A 27997-nucleotide genomic window follows, 5' to 3' on the forward strand; every position below is an offset into this window, starting at 1 on the left:
GTATAGCTACCATTTGTCACTATACAATGCTATTAGAATACCACTGACCATGTTCCCTATTCTATACATTTTATCCTTGTGAATGATTCATTCCATAACTGGAAGCCTGTATCTGGCACTCCCCTTTTCCCATTTTCCCCCTTCCCCTCTGGCAACTATCAGTTTGTTCCTGTACCTATGGGTCTGTTTCTGATTTTTATTTGTTTACTCATTCATTTTTAGACTCCATACATAAGTGAAATCATATGGTATTTTTCTTTGATTTATTGTACTTAGTGTAATACCCTTCAGGTCCATCCATGTTGTTGCAAATGTCAAGATCTCATCTTTTTAATGTGTGACTAGTATCCCATTATATATGTGCATACACACACACACACACACACACACACACACTACATTTTCTTCATCCATTAATCTATTGATAGATACTTGGGTTGCTTCCAAATCTTGGCTATTGTAAACAATGCTGCAATAAACATAGGGGTGCATATATCTTTTCAAATTACTGTTTTTGTTTCCTTTGGGTAAATGCCCAGTAGTGGAATTACTGGATCACATGGTAATTATTTTTTATTTCTTTGAGGAACTTCCATACTGTTTTCCACAGTGGCTGCACCAATTTACATCCCACCAACAGTGAACAAGGGTTCCTTATTCTCCACATCCTCACCAACACTTATTATTTCTTATCTTTTTGATTCTAATCATTTTGGCAGGTGTGAGGTGATATCTCATTGTGGTTTTGATATGCTTTTCTCCTATGATTAGTGATGGTAAATGTCTTTTCATGTGTCTTCTATATGTATTTCTTCTTGGGAAAACATGTATTTGGGCCCTTTGTTCATTTCTTAAATATATTATTTGGTGTTTTGGTGTTGAGTTATATAAATTCTTTATATATTGTGGATATTAACCCCTTATTGGATATGATGTTTGCAAATACCTTCTCCCATTCACTCGGTTGTGTTTTGTTTTGTTGATGGTTTCCTTCACTGTGCAAAATCTTTTTATTTTGGTAGTCCCAATAGTTTATTTTTGCCTTTGTTTCCCTTGCTTGAGGAGATATATCTTGAAAATGCTGGTAAGGCCAATATCAAAGGAATTACTGCTTATGTTTTCTTTTAGGAGTTTTATGTTTTCTATCTCACATTTAGGTCTTTAATCTATTTTGAGTTTATTTTTGTGAATGCTATAAGAAAGTGTTCCAATTTCATTTTTTTGCATGTAGCTGTCCAGTTTTCCCACAAGCATTTATTAAAGAGACTATAGTTTCCCCATTGTATATTCTTGCCTTTTTTGATATAGATTAATTGACCGTATAAGCATGAGTTTATTTCTGAGCTCTCTATTGTGTTTCATTGATTTGCAGGTGCATTTTTATGCCAGTACCATACTGTTTTGATTACTACAGTTTGTAGTATATCTTGATTTCTGTGATTGTGATACCTCCAGTTTTTTTCTTCTTTCTTTAAGATTGCTTTAGCTATTTGAGGTCTTATGTTCCATACAAATTTTAGTATTATTTCTTCTAGTTCTGTGAAAAGTGCAGTTGGTGTTTTAATCGGGGTTGCATTGATTCTGTAGATTGCTTTGTGTAGTATAGACATTTTAACAATATTAATTCTTCCAATCAATGAATATGGAATAATTTTCTATTTGTTTGTGTCATCTTTAATTTCATCAGTATTTTATCATTTTCAGATTACAGGTCTTTCATCTCCCAACTTAAGTTTATTCTTAGATATTTTCTTCTTTTTGGTGCAGTTGAGAAAATGGAATTGTTTTCTTAATTTCTTTTACTGCTACTTTGTTATCAGTGTATAGAAATGCAACCATTTTGTGTGTACTGATTTTGTATCCTATGACTTTACTGAATTCACTTATTACTTCTGATAGTATGAGGGGATCTTTAGAATTTTCTGTATATAGTATCATGTCATCTGCAAATAGTGACAGTTTTACTTCTTCCTTACCAATTTAGATGCCTTTTATTTCTTTTTCTTCTCTGCTTGCTGTGGCAAGGACTTTCAGTACTATGTTGAATAAAAGTAGTGAGAGTGCACACCCTTGTTTTTTTACCTGATGTTAAAGGAAAAGTTCTCAGTTTTTCACCATTGAGTATGAAGTTAGCTGTGGTTTTGTCATATATGACCTTTATTATGTTGAGATATATTCCCTCTAAACCCAGTTCGTTGAGAATTTTTACTATTAATGGGTATTGAATTTTGTGAAATGCTTTTTCTGCATCTACTGAGATGATCATATAATTTTTATCCTTTTTTTAATGTGGTATATCACATTGATTTGCAAATATTGAAGCAAACTTACATCCCCAGAATAAATCCCACTTCATTGTGGTGAATGATTCTTTTAATATAATATTGAATGTGGTTTCCTAATATTTTGTTGGTAAATTTTTATGGATTCCTTTTATTTCTTTTTCTTGCTTGCTTTCTCTGGTTGGGACTTACAGTGTTTTGTTGAATATGAGTAGTGAAATGTGCACCCTTATGTTGTTCCTGATTTTAGAAGAAAAGCTTTCAGTTTTTCACCATTTTGTATAATGTTAGGTATAAGCTGCTTATATATGGTGTTTACTATACCCAGTTTGTTGAGAATTTATCATGAAAGGCTATTGAATTTTTTTTTCAAATGCTTTTCCTGCATCTATTGAGAAGATTATATGATTTTTATCCTTCATTGTGATAAGGTGGTATATCTCATTATTTATTTGGATATGGCAAACCATCCTTTCACCTCAGGGTTAAAATTCCACTGGATCATGGTGTATGAGTTTTAAATGTGCTGTTAAATTCAATTTGCTATTATTTTATTGAGATGCATGCATGTATATTCATCAGGGATATTGGCCTGTTGTTTTGGTATGAAGGGGTTATTGGCCTCATAAAATGAGGTTGAGAGTATTCCCTCTCTAAGTTTTTGAGAAGTGATATTAATTCTTCTTTAAACATTTGGTAAATTCACCAGTGAATTCATCTGGTAGTGGCATCTTCTTCTGGTAGTGGCATCTTCTGAGAGGTGTTTGGTTACTGATTCAATCTCCTTATTCATTATTTGTCTGTTTAAATGTTCTATTTATTCATGATTCAGTCTTGGTAAGTTGTATGTTTGTAGGAGTTATGCATTTCTTTTAAGTAACCCAATTTATTGGCTTTTAATGATTCATAGTAATATGCCACTTTGTATTTCTGCGGTAACATTTGTAATGTCTCTTCTTTCATTTATATATTTATTTATTGAGTCCTCTCTCTTTTTTGCTTGAATAGTCTAGCCAAAGGTTTGTCAATTTTGTTCATCCTTCAAAAGAACAGTTCTTAGATTTGTTGATATTTTCTATTGTTTTCCTTTTCTTTATTTCATTTATTACTTTTTTATTTTAAATTTTTTATTTAAATTCTAGTTAGTTAACATATACTATAATATTGTTTTCAAGAGTAGAATTTAGTGATTCATCACTTACATATAAGACAGCCTACACAAGTGCCCTCCTTAATACCCATCACCCATTGAGACCATCCCCCACCCACCTCCCTCTATTACTGCTGTTTGTTCTCTATTGTAAAAATCTTATAGTTTGTTTCCCTCTCTCTCTTTTTCCCTTTCCCATAAGTTCATCTGCTTATTTCATCAATCACTTATAATTGAAATTATATGGTATTTGTCTTTCTGTACACATTCTAGCTCCATCCATGCCATTGCAAATAGCAAGATTTCATTCCTTTTGATGGCTGAGTAATATTCCATTGAATATGTATATCACATCTTCTTTATGTGGCTGAGTAATAGTCCATTGAATATCTATCTATCTATCTATATATATATATATATATATATATATATATCATATCTTCTTTATCCATATCAGTCTATGGACATTTGGGCTCATTCCATAGGTTGACTAATGTTGATAATACTGCTATAAACATCACGGTACATGTAACACTTCTAATCTGAATTTTTGTATCCTTTGGGTAAATACCTAGTACTGAAAATGCTGGTTTTGTTGAAGATACTGTCTTTTTTCCACTGGGTATTCTTGACTACTTTGTCGAAGATGAGTTAACCTTATAGTTGTGGGTCCATTTCTGTCTTTTCTATTTTGTTCCATTGATCTGTGTGTCTTTTTTTGTGCCAGGACCATACTGCCTTGATGACTACGGCTTTGTAATATAGCTTAAAGTCCAGAATTGTGATGCCTCCAGCATTGCTTTTCTCTTTCAGGATTGTTTGGCTATTTGAGGTCTTTTGTGGCTCCTTACAAATTTTAGTATTGTTGGTTCTAGCTCTGTGCAAAATGCTGGTGGTGTTTCTATAGGGATTGTGTTAAACTTGCAGGTTTCTTTGGGTAGTAAAGTCATTTTAACAATGTTTGTTTTTCCAATCCATGAGCAGGGAATGCTTTTCCATTGTTTTGTGTCCTCTTCAATTTCTTTCATAAGTAGAAGTTCTATTGTTTTCAGAGTACAGATATTATACCTCTTTGGTTAGGTTATTCCTATATATCTTTTGGGTTTTTGTGCAATTGTAAATAGGATTGATTCCTTGATTCCTTTTTTTTTTGATGCTTCATTATTGTTGTATAGAAATGCAAGAGATTTCTGTACATTGATTTTATATCCTGCAACTTTGCTGATTTCATGTATTAGTTCTAGCAATTATTTTTGGAGTCTTTCAAGTTTTCTTCATAGAGTATCATGTTGTCTGCATATAGTGAAAGTTTGACTTCTTCCTTGCCTATTTGGATGCCTTGTATTTCTTTTCATTGTCTGATTGTGGAGACTAAGACTTCCAGTAATATGTTAAATAGTTATGATGAGAGTGGATATCCCTGTCTTGTTCCTGAAAATAGAGGAAAGCCTCTCAGTTTTTCCCATTGAGGATAATATTACATGTGGGTCTTTTGTATATGGCTGTTATGATGTTGAGGTATGTTTCATCTATCCCTACTTTGTCGAGGGTTTTTGTCAAGAATGGGTGTTATATTTTGTCTAATGCTTTTTTTCATCTATTGAGAGGATCATATGGTTCTTTTTTCTTTCTTATATTAATATGGTGTATCACATTGATTGATTTTCAAATACTGAACCAGCTCTGCATCCCAGGAATAAATCCCACTTGATAGTGGTGAATAATTCCTTTAATGTGATGTTAGATTTTATTTACTGGTATCTTGTTGAGAACTTTTACATCCAGGTTCATCACAAATATTGGCCTATAATTCTCCTTTTTAGTGGGGTCTTTGGTTTTGGAGTCCAGGTAATGCTGGCCTCGTAGAATGAGTTTGGAAGTTTTCCTTCCATTTCTATTTTTTGGAACACTTTATGAAGAATAGGTATTAACTCTTCTTTAAATGTCTGCTAGAATTACCCTGTGAAGCTATCTGGCCCAGGACTTTTATTGTTGGGAGATTTTTTTATTACTGATTCAATTTCTTTGCTTGTTATGGGTCTGTTCAAATTATCTATTTCTTCCTTTTTCAGTTTTGGTAGTGTGTGAGTGTCTAGGAATTTGTCCATTTCTTCCAGATTGCCCAGTATGTCGGCATATATTTTTTTATAATATTATCTTACAATTGTTTCTATTTCTGTGGTGTTGTTGTGATCTCTCCTCTTTTATTCATGGTTTTATTTATTTGGGTCCTTTGTCTTTTTGATAAAACAGGTTAGGGGTTTATAATTTCTATTGATTCTTTCAAAGAACCAGCTCTTATTTTCATTGAACTATCCTACTGGGGTATTTTTGTTTCTATATCATTTATTTATGCTCTAATCTTTATTTTTTCCCTTCCTCTGCTGGATTTAGGCTTTTTGCTCTTACTTTTCTAGCTTCTTTAAGCGTCGGGTTAGGTTGTGTCTTTGAGACAATTTATGCCTCTTCAGGTAGACCTGTATTGCAATATACTTCCCACTTGGGACTGCCTTTGCTGCATCCCATATGTTTTGGATTGTCATGTTTTCATTTTCATTCGCTTCCATGTACTTATTATTTCTTCTTTAATTTCCTGGTTAACCCATTCATTCTTTAGCAGGATATTCTTTTTTTATTTTTTTTTAATGATTATTTATTTTTGAGACAGAGACAGAGCGTAAACAGGGGAGGGGCAGAGAGAGAGGGAGACACACAATCTGAAACAGGCTCCAAGCTCTGAGCTGTCAGTCCAGAGCCCAACGTGGGGCTTGAACCCACGAACTGTGAGATCATGACCTGAGCCAAAGCCAGATGCCCAACCGACTGAGGCACCCAGGCGCCCCTAGTAGGATATTCTTTAGCCTCCATATATTTATGGTCTTTCCAAAGTTTTTCTTGTGGTTTACTTCAAGTTTCATAGCATTGTGGTCTGTAAATATGCATGGTATGATGCTTGTTGAGCACTAACTTGTGACCCAGTATGTGATCTATTCTGGATAATGCTCCATGTGCACTAAAAAAATGTGTATTCTACTGCTTCAGGATGAAATTTTCTGAAAATATTTTAAGTCCATCCAGTCCAGTGTGTCATTCAAAACGATTGTTTTCCTTGTTGATTTTCTGCTTAATCTATCCATTGTTGTAAATGTGTGTTAAAGTCCCCTGCTATTACTGTATTATTATCAGTGAGTTTCTTAATGTTTGTTATTAATTGTTTGGCATATTTTTGTCCTGCCAATTAGGGGGCATATTTATTCACAATTGTTAGATTTTCTTAATTATGATGTAATGTCCTTCCTCATTTCTTGTTACTGTCTTTGTTTTAGAATCTAGTTTGTCCGATATAAGTATGGCTACTACAGCTTTCTTTTGATGTCTACTAGCATGAAAGATGGTTCTCCATCCTCTCACTTTCAATCCGCATGTGTCTTTCAGTCTAAAATTAGTCTCTTATAGGGAGCACAGAGATGTCTCTTGTTTTTTTTTTCCCCATTCTGATACCCTATATCTTTTGATTGGAGCATTTAGTCCACTTACATTCAGAATGATTATTGGCAGGTATGAATTTAGTGCCATCGTGTTACCTTAAATTTTTTTTTCTGGTGATGTTCTCTGTTCCTTTCTAGTCTTTGTTACTTTTAGTCTTTTTTTTTTCCCCACTCGAAGATTCCCCTTTAATATTTCTTGCAGGCCTGGCTTAGTGGTCACAAAATAGTTTAGTTTTTATTTGTCTGGGAAACTATCTCTATTTCTATTCTGAATGACAGTTTTCTGGATAAAGAATTCTGGAATGTATATTTTTCCTATTCAGCATGTTGAATATATCATGACACTCCCTTCTGCCCTGCGAAGTTTTTGGGGACAGATCTGCTGGGAACCTGATCTTTTTTCCCTTGTAGGTTAAGGATTTTTTTTCCCTTGTTGCTTTCAGAATTCCTTCATTGTCTGTGTGTTTCTTTAATTTGACTGTGATATGTCTTGGTATTAGCTAGCTTTTGTTGAATTTAATGGGAGTTCTCTGTGCTTCTTGAATTTGATTATTTGTTTCCTTCCCTGGCTAGGGAAGTTTTCAGCTATACTTTTCTCAAATGAACCTTTTCCTCTCTCTTCATCTTCTGGGACTCCTCCTTATGCTTTAAGGAGTCGCTGATTTCTATTATCTACATTCATGATGCAATACTTTTCCTTCCCTCTTCTTTTCAGCTTCATTATTTTCCATATTTTTATCTTCTAAATCACTGATTCATTCATCTGCTTCATCCATCCTCATTGTCACGGCCTCCATTTTGCTTTGCATCTCAGTTATAGCATTTTTAATTTCAGATTAACTAGTTTTTACTTCTTTTATCTCTGAAGTAAGGGATTCTATAGTATCTTCTATGCTTTTTTTTCAAGCCCAGCTAGTATCCTTACAATTTTTGTTTTAAATTCTAGTTCAGACATCTTAATTATATCCGCATTAATTAAATCCTTAGCCATTACTTCTTCCTGTTCTTTCTTTTGGGGTGAATACTTCTGTCTTGTCATATTGTCAAGGTCACTGTTTTTTTTTTTTTGTATGATTGTTAGGAAAGCCTGTTATACTCCTGCTCTTAAGAGTAATGGCTATATTAAGAAGTGGTCACACCTCCATTAAAAGGAAGCTAGATCCTATATCTTTCCCTTAGAGCTGCAGCTTTGCAACACTCTGATCAGTAGACTTGGTGCATAAAAAAGGTTTGTACTGGTCTTCTTGTGGTGTGGACTGCTGAACTAAATCTCAGGTTGACCTGCCCTTGCCCTAGTGGAGATACACCTGCAGGGCACAGGGGAGCAGGGTTTGGTGTAAGCAACTCTGGGCTCCACTTTTGTTGTGTTGTGTTGCTCACTGAAGCTGGTCAGTGCTGATGGGTAGAGGAGGGAGGAGGGTAATGGCATCACCACACTCTCTCATCCTAGGAGCAGGGAGCTCTTGCCTACCACTCTTTAGGAAGCCCTCACAGAAAAGCAAGCAATCATTTATCACTTCCCCAGCTTCATCTAGATCTCTGTCTTCACCCTGTCTGTGTCTGAGCTTTGTGCCTGCCAAGCAGCACATCACTCCTCTGTCTTATCTCAAGCTCTGTGGCTGTTTTTCAAAACTCCCAATTTTAGAGATGTGTGGAGCACATATACACACAGATCCTCTCTGGGTGAGTGTTGCTGCACTGTGGCTGGTGCTGGCTTGTCCCAGAAACCAGTTGCATGACCACACAGTAGTTCATAATTTATGGTAAAGCACAGCAGAAAGCCAGCACCAAGGCTCACTGCCCTCACCTGATGTCCCCATTCCTATGTTAGTGAATGGGGCAGCTCATTGGAGCCTACCCAGGTATTTTGTCCCATGATTGGCCGTGCCACCTCTCCCAAATGCATTCCAAACAGGGGAACTGCTTCTCTGCATGTGACCGAGAGTATCCTCAGACCATGTTGCCCTGGGTCCCACCCTCCTTCCCCATTGGAGTACCCCTAAGTGCAACACTGGCGATGGCATAAACCTCCAAACCTTTAGACTGTGCACTCTGCTGTTTATAAAAATTTGTAGTATTCATCCTCTCTTTTCCCAGTCAATAGTGTTGGGGAAGAGTTTTTCTTGTATAATTCCTTATATGCACTTTCACCCTTTCTCTCTCTCTCTTCCTTTCTCACTCACTTCTCTCTCTGTGATCAGATCTCCCTCTGCATCACAGCACCCGCAGCTCTTTTCTCCCCCATATCAACTCTCCACAGCTCCTACCTTCCATGATATGACATTTTTCTCAACTCTAGCTGTGCATTTTTGAACCCTCAATCCTCAGATCGATTTATTGTGTGTTCAAAATGATTTGTTATTTATCTAGCTGTGTTTGTTTGAGGGACAAGGTGAGCCTAGGGTCTCCCTACTCTTGTGTTATCTTAACTCTACTCCTATTTCATATACTTTTGCATATTTTTATTTAGTTTTTTATTTTGAGAGACAGTGTGTGTGTGTGTGAGTGGGGGAAGGACAGGGAGGGAGAGAGAAAATCCCAAGCAGGCTCTGCACTGTCAGCATGGAGCTGGATGTGGGCTCGAACCCACAAACTGAGATTATGACATAAGCCAAAGTCAGATACTTAACCAACTGAACTACACAGGTACCCAGTTCTTCTGCTTGATTTTTATTATTTACTTCTTTAGGCTAATTTTGGTCTTAGTTTGTTCTTCTTTTTCTAGTTTTGTGAGATACGTTAGGTTGTTTATTTGAGATCTTTCTTTATTCTTAAATAGGCATTATAGCTATAAACACTACTCTTAGAAATACTTTAGTTGAATCCCATAAGTTTTGGTATGTTGTGTTTTTATATTCGTTGATGTCAATGTTTTTTAAGTTTCTTTTCAGATTTCTTCTTTGATTCATTGGTTCAACATGTGTTTAATGTCCACATATTTGTTAGTTTTCCAATTGTCTTTCTATTATTGATTTGTAGTTTTATGCCATTGTTGTAGAAAAATATTATTGGTATATTTTAATCATTTTGAATTTGTTAAGACTTGTTTTGTAATCTAATATATGATCTATTCTGGAGAATGTTCCATATTCACTTGAGAAGAAAGTGTGTTTTGCTGCTGTTGAATAGAATGTTCTATATATGCCTGCTGTGCACATTTTGTCTATAGTGCTGCTCACATCTGCTTTTTGATTATTCATTTTCTTCTTGGATGATATATCCATAGTTAAGAGTGGAGTATAAATGTCATTTACTATTAATATATTGTTGTTTATTTCTCCTTTGAGTTCTGTTAGCATCTGCTATATATATTAAGGTGCTCCAATGTTTGGATCCTACACTGTTTACAACCGTCACATCTTTATAATTGATCCTTTTATCATTATATAATGATTGTATTTGTCTCTTGTGACTACTTTTAAGTTAAAGTCTATTTTGTCTTATATACATATACCCTCTGTCCAAAAGTTGTAATTATGCCACTTCACTTTTACAAAAGACCTGCATTAGTACAGTAATAGATTTTTTTCATGAAAGTGAAAATCCTCTTCGGATTTCTCTCCATTAGTGAAAACAGGTAGTAATGTAGTTCTTTCATAAAAGCAAAGTTGTAGCACAAAATATACACAGATTAGTGGAACAAAATAGAAAACCTCGAAGTAAACCCATAATTATATAGTCAATCTTTGACAAAGGAGGAAAGACTATGCAATGGGTAAAAGACAATCTCTTCAACAAATCGTGTTGGGAAAAATGGACAGCAACATGCAAAAGAATAAAACTGGACTACTTTCTTACATCATACACAAAAATAAACTCAAAATGGATGAAAGACCTAAATATGAGACTTGAAACCATACAAATCCTGGAAGAGATTTCAGGCAATCCTTTCTCTGACATTGGCCATAGCAACATTTTTTTCTAGCTATGTCTCCTGAGGAAACTGAAAGAAAAGTAAAAATAAACTATTGGGATTACATTAAAAAAAAAAAACTTCTGCACAGTGAAGGAAACAATAAAAAATCTAATAAGCAACCTACTGAATGGTAGACAATATTTGCAAACAACATATCAGATAATGGTTTAGTATCCACAATATACAAAGAACTTATACAACTCAACACCCAAAAAACAAATAATACAGTTTACAAAGGGGCAGAAGACATGAACAGACAATTCTCCACAGAAGACATCCAAATGGCTAGCAGATACGTGAAAAGGTGCTTAATATAACTCATTATCATGGCAAAAGTTCTGAATAAGATTTCATCAGAGTGAAAAGATCTCTATATGGGTGTTGGAAGTCTTGAAGTCTATCTAGTACTGGCTCTGCCATTAACTAGCTCTAAATGTGTATGTCTAATAAAGAATAATAAAGTAGTAATAAAAAATATCACTCATTATCATAGAAATGCAAATCAAAACTGCAATGAGATATCACCTCATACCATGTAGAAGGGCTAAAATCAAAAACACAAGAGACGACAGATGTTGGCAGGCAGGTGGAGAAAAAGAAAACCTCTTGCAGTTTTGGTGAGAATGCACACTGGTGCAGACACTGTGGAAAACAGTATGGAGTTTCCCCCCAAAAGTTACAGGTAAAACTACCCTTTGATCCAGTAATTGCACTACTGGGTAATTACCCCCCAAATATAGAAACATGTATTCAAAGTGATACATGCACTCCTATGTTTATAGTAGAATTATTTACAAAAGCCAAATTATGGAAGCAGTCCAGGTGTCTACCAACAGAAGAATGGATAACAAAGATGTGGTATATGTGTACAGTAAAATCTTGGTTTGCGAGCATAATTTATTCCAGAAGCATGCTTGTAATCCAAAGCACTTGTATATCAAGCGAATTTCCCCTTAAGAAATAATAGTAACTCATATGATTTGTTCCACAAACCAAAAATATTCATATAAAAGCGATTATAATACTGTAACATAATACAAAATAATAAAAAATACAAAAACATAAAGAATAAGCTAACTAACCTGCACTTACCTTTGGAAACCTTTGTGGCTGGTGTGAGGGAGATAAGAGAGAAGAGGGTTATTGTGTAGGAAGAATTTCACTAATGGACTTACTGCTATCTATTCACTCAATGGAATCTCTATCTTTTCATGCAACTTTAGCAAGGGACCTATCCAATGACACTTTCATTTGCCTCCTTTTGAGAATTTTGGGGAAATGTGACATTATATTGTTGTTTAACAGATTCATTGCTCGCACTGTTACAGATTTATTTGGATGGTGCTTTTCTACAAAATTTTGCAGTTTCCCACATTTTACACATCTCCCTAATCTCATTTGAAGAGAGGGATTCCTCTGCCTTTTTCTCCTCCTCCTCTGCAGATGAGATATCCTCAGTAACCTCTTGCTGTTGCTCATGATGCAGATCCACCAATTCACCAGTGGTCAGCTCCTGGGCATGTTCTTCTACCAGCTCTTGACTATCCTCATTCACCTCCAGTCCCATGGTATTCCTCAAGGACACAATTTCATTCACAACTGGCAGTTCCTGTTCAAGAGCAAGCCCCTCTATGTCATGTCCAAGAATGCAATCAGGCCACAGTCTTCTCCAAGCAGAATGGAAGGTTCTCTGGGTGACCTTATCCCAGGATTTATAGATGATCTTGAGGCCATTCACGATATGGAGCTGATTTTTCCAAAACTCTCAGAGGGTAAGTTTTTTTTTCCCCCTTTGGTCACCTCGAAACATCGCTGAAATAGTGCTTTGATGTAAAGCTTTTTAATGTTTCAAATGACCTGTTGATCCATGGGTTGGAGGATTGGAGTGGTGTTGGGAGGAAGGAACTTGACCCAAATGAACTCGAATTCCTCCATAAGTTGTCCTCAGAGCCTGGAGGATGAGCAGGAGCATTACCCATAACCGGCAAGGCTTTGAGTGGCAGATTCTTTTCTATAAGGTATTTCTTCACTGCAGGACCGAACCTCATTAATCCACTCAATGAACAAGATACGAGTGACCCAAGCCTTGTTGTTGGACCCCCACATAATTTTAACTGTCTCTTCTACACCTTGCATTTCTTGAAGGCTCATGGATTCTCGGAATAATACATGAGCAGGGGCTTGACTTTGAAATCCCCACTTGCATTAGCACAAAACAAGAGGGTAAGATGTTCTTTCATGGGCTTGTGACTGGGCATTGCATTCTCTTCTTCTGTAATGTAGGTCCTATTTTGCATCTTTTTCCAAAATAGCCCTATCTCATCGCAGTTAAAACCTTGCTCCAGCAGGTAACACTCGGAAACCATGTTCACACAGGGCTGCTGTCAGGGCTCCCTGGTTTGCCATGCCTGGTGGCTGGGTTCCATGGTCAGGTGGGCCCAGAGTCTGGACTTTGGGATTCATGATTAGAGAAGGTTTCAGGTTGTGCTCTACAAACAGGAAAAGGTACAGGTTTTGCCTTGTAGTTGGCCAGAGCCATAGAGTACCTCTCCAATTGGGCAGGCTGCTGGCTGTGCTCTACTTTTGGGTTAAGTAGCTGCCCAGGATCCCTAGTCTGATGTAGCTACAGTTTATACTTTCTGATTGGGCAGAATTAGTGGTTAGGCTCCTCATCTGGGTGAGGCAGAAGGCTGTGTTCACCAATTAGGCAGTGTCATAGACTTGACATCATGGCTGAGCAGGTTTGCTACCCAGGCATCATGGTTGTGTGAAGCCACAAGCTCTGCTTCACAGTTAGTTGGGGTTGCTACCTGCACTACCTGCTGAAGTACCACTATAGGCTGAACACTGAGGCTGTCCAGGATTGTTATTGAGGTCAGAGTAGGTAGGCAGGTGAAGGGAGTTACTTGCTTGGCTTCTCCCCAAGAAGGGCTGAATAATGTAGTCTACAGTTGCCCAGGATCTCTGGCCAGACTTCCTGATTGGGCAGAGCTGGAGGCTATGCCTAACAATTTAGGGGGAAAGTTGCCTTGGCTCTTGGCCTGAGAGAGGCTGTAGACTGTGTTCCATTGTTGATGACATCATACTTTGGGCTTTGGCATCTAGAAGAGCCAGATGCTATGCTATCCTATGCTATGCTATGCTATGCTATGCTTTGCTATGCTTTGCTATGCTATTCTATGCTATGCTATGCTATTTATGTATTTGTTTATTTAATTTGTATGTATTGTATTTGCAGTTTCATAGGGATGTTGGCTTGTCTCCTGGAATGTTTGGGGTCGTGGACTGTGTTCTGAATTTGCCTGGAATTGCTGTTTGGGCTCCCATCTCAAGAAAGGCTGGAGTCTATGCTCCACATTTTGGCAGGGCTGCTTACTTGTTTTCCTGTCTGAATAGGCTATAGGATGGGCTCCACTATTGCCTGTGGTCTATAGCCAGGCTTCCTGGTTGGGCAGGGCTGTAGGATGTGATCAACAGTTGGGCAGGGTAGCTGGCTTGCCACCCTCTGCAGGCAAAGTCATAGGATGGACTTCATGGGACAGCTTGTTGGCTGAAGACCCAAACCAGGCAGAAATGCCAACTGAGCTCCATGGCCACTTGGGTCCACTGGCTCAGTTTTACAGATGCCTAAGCTCTCTGCATGGGAGCTACTGCCAATAGGAAAACAGTCTGCTTGCTCTGACCCTCACCCCCTTTTCATCTCTAGCAGATTCCCTTTAGTCTAGCCCCACTGGTTGCCTCAGTGATCTCCATGAAGTAAGACTGAATTGAAGAAGAAGAAAAAAAAAAAGGATTTTGTGCCAAAATCAGATGTGCTACATCAAAGCACAAATTATTTTTGTAGCAAAATTTTCTTGATTAAAGTAGCTATGAGCACATTTACATTTTGATGAAAGCTCCTATGTCTTTGAATATTGGTTACATAATTTGCGACTTATGGAAGAACAGTCCATATATTTACTGTGTTAAGAGCATTGCCATGGAATATTTCATTATAGGATATTTGGACAAAGATCTGATTTCTTCAGAGGAAAGCAAGTAACTCCATTTAGAAGTCCACCAGCTCTGATATTGTTAATTTATTAATTAGAAAACTTGTTATCAATATATGGAATAAAGAATTTAAACACAGAAGTCACAAAAATACAGCCTTATTGCAGAAACAGTAAATAAAGGTAGCATTTTGTTTTGTTTTGTTTATTCAAGTTTTACTTAAATTCTAGTTAGTTAAAATAGAGTGTAATATTAGTGTCAGGTGTAGAATTTAGTGATTCATCATTTATGTACAACATCCAGTGCTCATCACAAGTGCCCTCCTTAGTACCCATATCTATTTAACCCATCGCCTTTGTCCATCTCCCCTCTATTAACCCTCAGTTTGTTCTATATAGTTAAGAATCTATTTCCCAGTTTGCCTTTTTTTTTAATTTCCCTGTGTTCATCTGTTTTGCTTCTTAAATTCTACGTATGAGTGAAATCATACCATATTTTTCTTTCTATAACTGACTTATTTCACTCAACATAATACACTCTAGCTCCATCCAAGTCGTTGTAAATAGAAAGATTCTATTCTTTTTTATGGCTGAGTAATATTCCAACGTGTGTGTGTGTGTGTGTGTGTGTCACATCTTTTTTTCCCTATTCATCAGCCGATGGACATTTACACTCTTTCCATAACTTGACTATTGTAGATAATGTTGCTATAAATGTCAGGATGCATATATCCCTTTGAATTAGTATTTTTGTATCCTTTGGGTAAATACCTAGTAGTGTATTTGCTGTGTTATAGGGCAGTTCTATTTTTAACTTTCTGAGGAATCTCCATACTATTTTCCAGAGTGGCTGCACCAGTTTGCATTCCCACCAACAGTGTAAGAGTGTTCCTCTTTTTCTGTATCCTTGCCAATACCTTTTGTTTCCTGTGTTAATTGTAGCAATTCTGACTAGTGTGAGGTGGTATCATGGTTTTGATGTGTATTTCCTTGATGATAAGTGATGTTGATCATGTTTTCATGTGTCTGTTAGCCATATGTATATCTTCTTTAAAAAAATGTCTATACATGTCTTCTGCCAATTTTTAATTGGATTATTTGGGTATTGGGTGTTGAGTTTGATAAGTTATTTTTATATTTTGGATACTAACACTTTATCAGATCTGTCATTTGCAAGTATCTTCTTTCATACCAAAGGTTGCCTTTTAGTTTTGTTGATTGCTTCCTTTGCTGTGCAGCTTTTAATCTTGATGAAGTCCAAATAGCTTATTTTTGCTTTTGTTTCTCTTGCCTCAGGAAACATATTTAGTAAGAAGTTGCTCTGGCCCATATCAAAGAGGTTACTGCCTGTATTATTCTCTAGATTTTTATGGTTACCTGTCTCACATTTAGGTCTTTCATCCATTTTGAATTTATTTTTGTGTATCATATAATAACATGGTCTATTTTCATTCTTCATGTTGCTGTCCAGTTTTCCTATTTGTTGAAGAGATTGTCTTTTCCATTGGATATTCTTTCCTGCTTTGTCCAAGGTAAGTTGACCACATAGGTAACATTTATAATGAGAGGAGAATGGAATAAAATATCCTAGACATATTGTGACAATGGATTAACTGTTTAAAGTAAATAAACTCAGGTTTCCATTCAAAGCATACACCTAGAAAAATCAGAGAAATTTTTTTCAAACCCTTTCTCCTTTGCTATAAAAGAAAACCATGATCTGTGTACAAAAAGTTATATATCATGACCAAGTGGGATTTTACTCAGGTATAAAGGGCTGGTTCAATATTCAAAAATCAATTAATGTAGTCCATCACATCAACAGACTAAAAAAGAAACACCACATAATCATACCAATAGATACAGAAAAAGCATTTGGTAAAAATATGACACCCATTTTTGATAAAAACTTTCAAACTAAGAAGAGGGGAAACTTCTCAACACGATAAAGAAAATCTACAAAAGCTTACATCTAGCATCATACATAATGGTGAGAAGTCAGAACCTTTCCCACAAAGATCAGCAACAAGACAAGAAGTCTTTCCTCACTATTACTTTTCAACTTTGTATTGGAAGTTCTTGTTAATGCATTAATGCAAGATAAAGAAATAAAAGGGATGTAGATTTAGAACAAAAAGCAATAATAAAACTTTGTTCAAAGGTGACATCATTGCCTATGTAGAAAATCTGAAATAGTTGACAAAAACCAAACAAAAAACCCTCTGGAGCTAAATGAATATAACAAAGTTGTAGGATATAAGGTTAATATAATGTAAAATGGCCGGGGTGCCTGTGTGGCTCATTAAGTGTCTGACTTCGGCTTAGGTCATGACCTCACAGCTTATATGTTCGAGCCCCACATCGGGCTCTGTGCTGACAGCTCAGAGCCTGGAGCCTGCTTCGGATTCTGTGTCTCCCTATCTCTCTCTGCCCCTCCCCCACTCACACTGTCTTTCTTGCTCAAAAAATAAATACATTAAAAAAATTTTTAAATGGCCATTGCTTTCTTGTATACCAACAATGAGTAACTGGAATTTGAAATTAAAAACACAATGCCATTTACGTTTGCCACCATTTACGTAAGTCACCCCTAAAATGAAATAATTGTGTAAAATCTACAAAATGTGTATAAGATCCATGTGAGGAAAATTACAAAACTCTGGTGAAAGAATTCAAACGAGATAAATAAATGGAGAGGTGTTCCATGTTTGTGGATAGGAAGAATCAGTATTGTGTAAATGCCAGTTCTTCCCAACTTTATAGATTCAGTGCAGTCCCAATCAAAATCCCAGCAAGACATGTAGACATTGATACGCTGATTCTCAAGTTTATGTGGCAAGGAAAAAGACACAAAATATCCAACACCATATTTAAAGAGAAGAACAGGGGCGCCTGGGTGGCTCAGTTGGTTAAGCGTCCAGTTTTGTCTCAGGTCATGATCTCATGGTTTGTGAGTTCAAGCCCTGCGTTGGTTTCTGTGCTGACAGCTCAGAGCCTGGAGCCTGCATTGGATTCTGTGTCTCCCACTCTCCCTGCTCCTCACCTGTTCTCTTTCTCTCCCTCTCTCTCTCTCTCTCTCTGTTCCTCCCCTGTTCTCTCTTTCTGTCTCTCTCTCTTTTTCTCAAAAATAAATATTTAAAAAATATATTTAAAAAATAAAGAGAAGAACAAAGCTGGATAATTTTCACTATTTGACCTTAAGACTTACTATAAAGCTACAATAATCTAGACAGTATGATACTGGTGAAAGAATGACAAATAGATCTATGGAATAGAATTGAGAGTCTGGAAATAGACCCATATAAAAATAGTGAACTGATCCTTGATAAAGGAGTAAAGGCAATAAAATGGAGACAAGTTAGTCTTTTTAGTAAATGATGTTGGAATAACTGTACATCCATAGGCAAAAAAAATTAGTCACAGACTTTATATTCTTCACAAAAATTAACTCAAAATGCATCACAGAGCTAACTGTAAAATGCAAAACTATAAAACACCTAGAACCTGACATAAAAGAAAATCTTGGTGACCTTGGGATTGGTGATGACATTTTAGTACAACACCAAAGGCACAGTCTATGAAGACAAAAAATAACTTGGTAGGCTGGACTTCATTAAACTGAAAAATTCTGTTTTGAGGGGCACCTGGGTGGCTCTGTCAGTTAAGCATCCAACTTCAACTCAGGTCATGATCTCATGGTTCGTGAGTTCCAGCCCTGCGTCAGGCTCTGTGCTGACAACTCAGAGCCTGGAGCCTGCTTTGGATTCTGTGTCTCCCTCTCTCTCCTCCCCTCCCCCATTCACGTTCTCTCCATCTCTCTCTCAAAAATAAATAAACATTAAAAAAACTAAGGCTGTAACGAGAGAAAGAAAGACATTACATCATAATTAAGGGATCTATCCAAGAAGATCTAACAATTGTAAATATTTGCATCCAAATTGGGAGCACACAAATATATCATTCAATTAATAATAAACATAAAGAAACTCATTGATAATAATACCATAATAGTAAACTTTAATACCCCACTTACAGCATGAGCAGATCCTCTGAGCAGAAAATCAACAAGGAAACAGTGGGTTTGAATGACACACTTGACCAGGTGTACTTAAGAGATAAATTCAGACCATTTCATCCTAAATCAGAAAAATACACATTCTTCCTAAGTGCATATAGATATTTTTCCAAAACAGAACACATACTAGGTCACAAATCAGCCCTCAACTGGTACAGAAAGATTGAAATCATGCCATGCATATTTTCAGATCACAACACTATGAAGCCTGAAATTAACTACAGGAAAAAATGTGGAAAGCCCTCAAATACATGGAAGTTAAAACTCATCCTACTTAAGAATGGATGGGTTAACCAGAAAATTAAATAAGAAATGAAAAAAATACGTGCAAACCAATGAAAATACACGAGTCCAAACCCTTTGTGGTGCAGCAAAAGCAATCCTAAGAGGAAATTACATTGCAATTCCGGCCTATCTAAAGAAGCAAGAAGGTCCCAAATACACAACCTCACCTTAAACCTAAAGGAGCTACAAAAGGAGCAGCAAATAAAGCCTAAAGCGAGCAGATGAAGGGGAATAATAGAGGTTACAGTAGAAATAAAAGATATAGAAACAAACAAACAAAACCTAGTAGAACAGATCAATGAAACTGACAGCTGGTACTTTGAAAAAAATAAATGAATTGATAACCCCCAAGCCAGATTTATCAAAAAGAAAAGAGAAAGGATCCAAATACATAATACATAAGAAAGGAGAGATCACAAACACCAGAGAAATGCAAACAATTATAAGAATACTATGAAAATTATATGCCAAAAAACTGGGCAATATGGAAGGAATGGACAAATTCCTAGAAACACACTACCAAAACTGAAAAAGAAGAAATAGATAATTTGAACATACCCATAACAAGCAAAGAAATTGAATTGGTTATAAAAAAAATCTCCTACCAAACCAGAGTCCTGGGCGAGTTGGCTTCCCAGGGAAATTCTACCAGACACTTAAAGAAGAATTAATGCCAATTCTTCTCAAACTGTTCCAAAAAATAGAAATGGAAGGAGAACTTCCAAACTCATTCTATGAGGCCAGCATTACCTTGATTCCAAAACCAAAGACCCCACTAAAAAGGAAAATTACAGGACAATATCCCTGATGAAACTGGATGCAAAAATTCTCAACAAGATACTAGCAATTTGAATTCAACAGTGCATCAAGAGAATTATTCACCTGTATCAAATGGGATATATTCCTGGGATGCAAGGATGGTTGGATATTCACAAATCAATCAATGTGATACCCCACATTAATGAAAGAAATGATATGATCCTGCAAATAGAAATGCAGACAAAGCATTTGACAAAATACAGCATCTACTCTTGGTAAAAAAACCTGAAGAAAATGGTAATAGAAGGAACATATCTCAACATCATCAAAACATCCACAGCTAATATCATCCTCAATGGGTAAAAACTGAGAGCTTTCCCCCTAAGATCAGGAACATGACAGGGATATCCACTCTCACCACTTTTGTTCAACATAGTACTGGAAGTCCTAGCCTCAGCAATCAGACAACAAAACAAAATAAAAGGCATCCTAAATGGCAAGGAAGAACTCAAACTTATGCTCTTCACAGATGACATAATACTCCACATGGAAAGCCCAAAAGACTCCACCAAAAAAACTTCTAGAGCTGATACATGAAGTCAGTGAAGTCACAGGATATAAAATCAATGTACAGAAATTGGTTGTATTTCTATATGCCAGTAATGAAGCAGCAGAAAGAGATATCAAGGAATCAATCCCATTTGCAATGTCACCAAAAACCATAAGATACCTGGGAATAGACCTAACCAAAGTGGTAAAATATCTGTATGCTGAAAACTATAGAGCTTATGAAAGAAGTTGAAGAAGACACAAAGAAATAGAAAAGCATCTCATGCTCATGGATTGGAAGAATATAATTAACATGTCAATACGACCCAAAGAAATCTACACATTCAATGCAATCTCTATCGAAGTAACACCAGTATTCTTCACAGAGCTAGGAAAAACTATTCTAAAATTTGTATGGAACCATGTAAAATCCCGAAGAGCCAAAGTAATGTTGAAAAAGAAAACCGAAGCTGGAGGCATCACAATCCCAGACTCTAACCTGTATTACAAAGCTGTAATCATCAAGACACTATGGAACAGGCACAAAAACACAGACACATAGAAAAATGGAATAGAATACAGAGCCCAGATACGGACACACATATGTATAGCCAACTAATCTTTGACAGAGAAGAAAAGAGTATCCAAAGGAAAAAACTCTCTTCAACAAATGGTGATGGGAAAACTGGACAGCAACATGCAGAAGAATGAAACTGGACCATTTATTACACTATACACAAAAATAAACTCAAAATGGATGATAGACCTACATATGAGACAAGAAACCATCAAAATCCTACAGGAGAAAACAGGCAGCAACCTCTTTGACCTTGGCCACAGCAACTTCTTGACATGTCTCCAAAGGCAAGGTAATAAAAGCAAAAATGAAATATTGGAACATCATAAAGATAAAAAGATTATTCACAGTGAAAGAAACAATCAACAAAACTTAAAGGCAACTGATGGAATTGTAGACAATATTTGCAAATGACATTCGGATAAAGGGTTAGTATCAAAAATCTATGAAGACTTACCAAACTCAACATCCAAAAAAATAGACAACCCAGTGAATAAGTGGGCAGAAGACATGAACAGACGCTTTTGCAAAGACATCAGATGGCTGACACATGAAAAGATGCTGAACATCGCTCATCATCAGACAAAATACAAATCAAAACCACAATGAGATACCACCTCACACCTGTCAGAATGGCTAAAATTAATAACTCCAGAAACAACACACAATGGTGAGGATGTGGAGAAAGGGGAGCCCTATTGCACTTTTGGTGGGAATTCAAATTGGTACAACCACCCTGGTAAACAGTATGGAGGTTCCTCAAAAAAATTAAAAATAGAACTATGCTATGACCCAGAAATTGTACTACTAGGTATTTATCCAAAGGACACAAAAATGCTGATTAGAAGGGGCACCTTCACTGCAATGTTTGTATCAGCGCTAATAATAATAGCCAAATTATGGAAAAAGCCCAAATGTTCATTGACTGATGAATGGATAAAGATGTGGGACACACACACACACACACACACACACACAGTGGAATACTATTCGGCAATGAAAAAATGAAATCTTGTCAACAACATGGATGGAACTTGAGGGTATTATGCTAAGCAAAATAAGTTAGAGAAGGACAGATATTATATGATTTCACTCATGTGGAATTCAAGAAACACAACAGATTAACATAGGGGAAGGGAAGAAAAAATAAGATAAAAATAGGGAGGCAAACCATAAGAGACTCTTAAATACAGAGAACAAACTGAGCATTGCTAGAGGGGAGGTGGGTGGGGGGATGGATTAAAAGGGTGATGGGTATTAAGGAGGGTACTTTTTGGGGTGAGAACACTGTCATGTGTGATAGAGGAATCTCTGGATTCTCCTGAAACCAAGACTACACTGTGTTTTAACTAACTTGAGTGTGTGTGTGTGTGTGTGTGTGTTAATTATGAAACTACAATAATTAGATAATTTGGTGATGAGTTAAAAGTAGAACTATAGAACAGACTAGAAGTCAGAAACTGGCCAAAATAGATACAGAGTTTATATATAATAAAGATGGCAAGACAACTCTGTGGGGAAAAGATGGATTGTTCAAAAACAGTATTTGGGGAGTAGTGTCAGGAAAGATTGTCATAGAAAGGGCCATGAAACCATCTCTCCACTTAGAAGATAGCTTTACTGGTAAAAATCATCTGAAGTGACTAGATTAGAACCATGGATTCTATTTGAACTTTTGCTACTTTCAGGGGAAAGCTTAGCTGACAAATGATGGATATTATCAGTCAATTTCAGCTTTTAGTGTGGTAGCAGCTACTAATTCTCCAATCTCCAGGCCCATGGCAGGAAGCTATGGGACAGCAACATGCATTTGAAGCATGACTCGCTGGAGCCAGGGTGGACAATAAGGACATTGTCCTCTAAGGATTGGGGTTTGTGTTCTGATTTTTGAGTTTCTGCTCACTGAGGTGTAGGCACCAAGGCTGGTAATTGTTTCACACCTACCAGCTAAGGTGGGTTCCAAAGTATGTAGAGGAGATGGACCTGCAGCTTTTTTTGGTGGGGGGGAGGCATTCAAAAACAAATGCATATACAGGATAATTTAGAAAGCCATAGTGCATGCCCAAGGAAAGACATAGTCTCAGAAAAGCCCCAAGAAGATCTTAAATTTCACCTCAGCCTGATTTCCAGCAAAGAGACACCCTGCAATAATAACATAAAAACCAGTAAAATCCTGGATATCGGAAAGAGATTGTGATTTCCAGAGTTACCACATCATAAGATTCAAGTGTTCGGCTTTCAGCAAAAGATCATAAGACATACAAAGAAACATGAGAATGTGACTCATTCAACAGAACAAAATAAATCTACAAGAAACATACCTGAGGAAGCACAAGTGTCACACATAATAGACAAAGACTTTAAAGCTAACAGAAGACATAGACAAAGAAAGAGAAATAATGGATGAATGAAATGAGGATATCAGTTAAGGGAAATAATACAAAGGGACCAAAAAGGAATTTTGGACTTGAAAGTTAAAATGACTGAAGTGAAAAATACTCTTGAGAAGTTCAGCAGATTTGAGCAAGCAGTAAAATGAATCAGTTAACTTGAAGTAAGGTCAATGGAAGTTATTGAGTCTGATAAATAGGAAGAAAAAATGAAAAGTGAACACAGCCTGAGAGACCTGTGGGGCACCACAAAGCTGAACAATAGACCAACATAGACAATTGCGGGAATTCCATGAGAAGAGAGATAGAAAGGAGCAGAAATTTTTTGGTTTTTTTTGGGGGGGGTTGTTGAGTTTAATAAGTTCTTTATATATTTGGGGCACTAGCCATTCATCAGATATGTCATTTGCAAACATCTTCTCCCATTCCAAATTTTGCCTTTTAGGGTTTTTTTTTTTAAATTTACTTTGTTACTAAGTGAAATAAGTGTTGTCAGAGAAAGACAAATACCCTATGATTTTACTTATATGTGGAATTTAAGAGACAAAATAGATGAGTATAGGGGGAAAGAAGAGAGAGACAAACCAGAAAACAAACTGTATACTATAGAGAAAAAACTGAGGGTTGCTGGAGAAGAGATGGGTCAGGGAATGGGTTAAATGGGTGATGAGTATTAAGGAGGGCAGTAGTTGTGATAAGCACTGGATGTTGTATGTAAATGATGAATTACTAACTTCTGCGCCTGAAATTAATATTACATTTTGTATTAACCAACCTGAACTTAAATACAAGAGTATAAAAAAGCAATCATTGAGCTATGCTTTTGGGTACAGAGTGTATAAAGATATGATCTGTGATAACAATAACAGAAAGAGGGGCAATAGAAGTGTATGGAAGTAACTTTTGTAGACTACTAGAGTTCAGTTGGGATGAATTCAGATATTGTCATGACTTTAAAATATTAAATGTAATTCCCATAGTCATAAAGAAAATATCTATACAATATATCCAGAGGAAAATGAGAAGGTAATTAAATATTTTTTAAAAATTAATTAAATAGAAAAGAAGGCAATAATGAAGGAAATGAGGGATGCAAAAGCTATAAGGCTTATAATAAATAACATAACGGCAAAAGTAAGTCTATCCTATCAATAATTACTTTAAGTGTAAATGGATAAAATATTTCAATCAAAATAAATAGATTTGCAGAAGAGATTTAAAAAACATGATGCAACTATATACTTTACGCAAGAGACTCATTTTAGCTCCAAAGAGAAGATTAAAAAGTAAAGGATGGAAAAAAAAATATTCTATATAAATAGTAACCGATAGAAAACTGTGTTGGCTATACCAATACCAGAAACAATAGACTGAGATTTTAAAAGGTTATAAACAACAGAGAAGGACATTTTATATTAATAAAGTGTCAATACAGAAAGAGGACATAACACGTATAAACATTTACATACCTAATAGACACTTTATGAAGCAAACATTGACAGAATTGTAGGGAGAAATAGTTGTACAATAACAGTTGAAGACTTTAATACATCATTTTCCATAATGTGAGGATAAAGTAGGCAGAAGATGAGTAAGGAAATAAAAAAAAACTTGAACAACATAATAAACCAACTAGACCTAATCAACATTTACAGAACACTCAACCCAACAAAAAAGAATACACATTATTCTCAAGTACACATAGGACATTCTCCAAGAAAGACCACATGTTAAGACATAAAACAAGTCTTTGTAGATTTAAAAAGATACATATACAAAAATAACTTCTTCAACAATATGGCATGAATTTAGAAATCAGATAAAAAAAACTGGAAAATTCACAAATTGCAGAAATTAAACAACATCAAACAAATCGGTCAAAAAAGAAATTACAAAGAAAATTAGAAAATATTTAAATATGAATGAAAACAAAAACACTGGACCACTTTCTCACGCCATACACAAGAATAAATTCAAAACGGTTTAAAGACCTAAGTGTGAAACTTGAAACCATAAAAATCCTAGAGGAGGACACAGGCAGTAACCTCTTTGACATCTCCCATAGCAACTTCTTTCTGGATATGTCTCCTGATGCAAGGGAAACAAAACCAAAAATAAACTACTGGGACTTATTCAAAACAAAAAGCTTATGCACAGCATACAGTCAACAAAAGCAAAAGACAACCTACTGAATGGGAGAATATATTTGGAAAGGACATACCTAATAAAGGGTTAGTATCCAAAATATATAAACAATGTATAAAACTCAACACCCCAAAAATGAATAATCCAAGTTAAAAAATGAGTAGAAGACATAAATAGACATTTTTCCAAAGATTACATACAGATGGCCAATAGACACATGAAAAGATGCTGAACATCACTGATCATCAGGGAAATACAAATCAAAACTACAATGAGATATCACTTCATATTTTTAAGATGGCTAATATCAACAACACAAGAACAACAGGTTTTGGCGAGTATGTGAAGAAAGGGAAACCCTCCTGCACTGTTGGTGGGAATACAAACTAGTGCAGCCAGTGTAGAAGACAGTATGAAGTTCCTCAAAAAGTTAAAAATAGAACTACCCTAAGATCCAGCAATTGTATTATGAGGTATTTACCCAAAGAACAAAAACACTAATTCCAAGGGATACATGCACCCCTATGTTTATAGCAGCATTATATTCTCTACAATAGCCAAATTATCGAAAGAGCCCAAATGCCCATCAATTGATGAATGGATAAGAAGATGTGATATATGTATACACTAGAATATTATTCAGCCATAAAAAGAATAAAATCTTGCCATTTGTAAGGACATGGATGGGGCTAGTGAGCCAAATGAGCAAAGGGAAAAAAAAGAGAGAGGGGGCAAACCAAGAAACAATCTTAGCTATAGAGAACAAACTGATGGTTACCAGAGGGGAGGTGGGGGGAGATGAGTTAAATAGGTAATGGGGATTAAAGAGTACACTTATGATGAGCACTGGGTGTTGTATGGAAGTGTTGAATCACTATGTTGTCCACCTTAAACTAATATTACACTGTATGTTAACTAACTGGAATTTAAATAAAAACTTTAAGAAATAAGTAAAATTATCTGTTTGCAAATGATTTGATTTTATATATAGAAAATGCTAAAGATTTTGTGTACACACACACACACACACACACACACACACACACTGATAGAACCAAAGAATGAATTCAGGAAAGTTGAAGGATGCAAAATCAAAAATTAAATATCAGTCGTGTTCCTGTAAATGAACTGTGGACAATCCAAAAAGGAAATTAAGAAAACAATTTCATTTACAATAGCATCAAAGCCATACAATACTTAGAAATAAACCTAACTATGGAAGTGAAAGACTTGTACACTGAAAACAAGAAAATACTGCTGAAAGAAGTTTTGTGGGTTTTTTTGCTGAAAAAAAGTTTTAGAAGACACAAATAAAGGGAAAGACATCCTATGTTTATGGATTTGAAGGTTTAATATTATTAAGATGACCATACTACCCAAAGTGCTCTCTCTACTGATTCAACACAATCCTTATAACAGTCCCAACATACCTTTTTCAGAAATGAAGAAAACATCCCAAAATTCATATAGAATCTTAAGGGACCTCAGATAGCCAAAACAATTTTGAAAAAGAACCAGTTTGGAGGCCTGACTTTAAAATATTACAAAGTTACAGTTATCCAAAGAGTGTACTGTCATAAAGACAAACTAATAGACCAGTGGAATAGAATAAAGATCCTAGCAATATATCTTTGTATATATGGTTAAATTATATTTAACAAAGGTGCCAAGACCATTTAATGGGGAAAGGGCTGTCTTGTAAACAAATGGTGATGGCAGCTTTTCCACCTGCTCCCCCTCCCACTAGTGCCACTCCTGCTATACCACCAGCTCGGAGCTCCCAGTTCCTGTAAAGCTAGCGCCAACCTCATCTTTCTCCAGCCAGAGTCGTAATCATCTACTGGAACCTCATTAGCCATGATGAGATGTTCTCTGACATCTATAAGATCTGGAGATCATAGATGGGCTGTGCCTGGAGGTGGAGGGGAGGATGGTCAGTAGGACAGAGGGTAACATTGGTGACTTGCTCATCAGTGGAAATGCCTCTGATAACGGCACCAAATGCAAATGTACCAAAAGCACAGTGAGACATAACTTGCAGGAAAACAGCTTCACAAAAGAAGCCTACAAGAAGTAAATTGAAGATTACATGAAATCAACAAAGGCAAACTTGAGGAACAGAGGCCAAGAAAGAATAAAACCTTTTATAACAAGGGCCGCAGAACAAATCAAGCACATCCTTGCTAATTTCTTTTTTTTAAGTTTTATTTTTTTAATTTTTTATTTATTTATTTTTTAAATATGAAATTTATTGTCAAATTGGTTTCCATACAACACCCAGTGCTCATCCCAACAGGTGCCCTCCTCAATACCCATCACCCACCCTCATCCTTTCTAATTTCAAAAACTACCAGTTCTTTATTGGTGAAAATCAGATGGCATGGTTGCT

At 36.1% G+C, this 27997-nt stretch overlaps 2 protein-coding genes across 3 annotated transcripts in view; both read left to right on the plus strand.

Annotated features, from left to right (window-relative positions):
- The window catches only part of LOC125931353 (nuclear RNA export factor 2-like), a 328062-nt gene that overhangs the window by 83099 nt on the left and 216966 nt on the right, over positions 1–27997 (plus strand). The window lies entirely within an intron of this gene.
- ARMCX5 (armadillo repeat containing X-linked 5) overlaps positions 1–27997 on the plus strand; it is a 119223-nt gene that overhangs the window by 62306 nt on the left and 28920 nt on the right. Inside the window, exon 5 of one of the 2 annotated variants that reach the window (XM_049644113.1) lies at positions 16300–27963. The exons of the other annotated variant lie outside the window; for it this stretch is intronic. The gene's annotated coding sequence lies outside the window, so the exon portion shown is untranslated. Of the gene's footprint in view, positions 1–16299; positions 27964–27997 lie in introns of those variants that run through there. 2 annotated transcript variants of the gene reach the window in all.

Source organism: Panthera uncia, chromosome X (genome assembly GCF_023721935.1).
Source record: "Panthera uncia isolate 11264 chromosome X, Puncia_PCG_1.0, whole genome shotgun sequence".
NCBI lineage: Eukaryota > Metazoa > Chordata > Mammalia > Carnivora > Felidae > Panthera > Panthera uncia.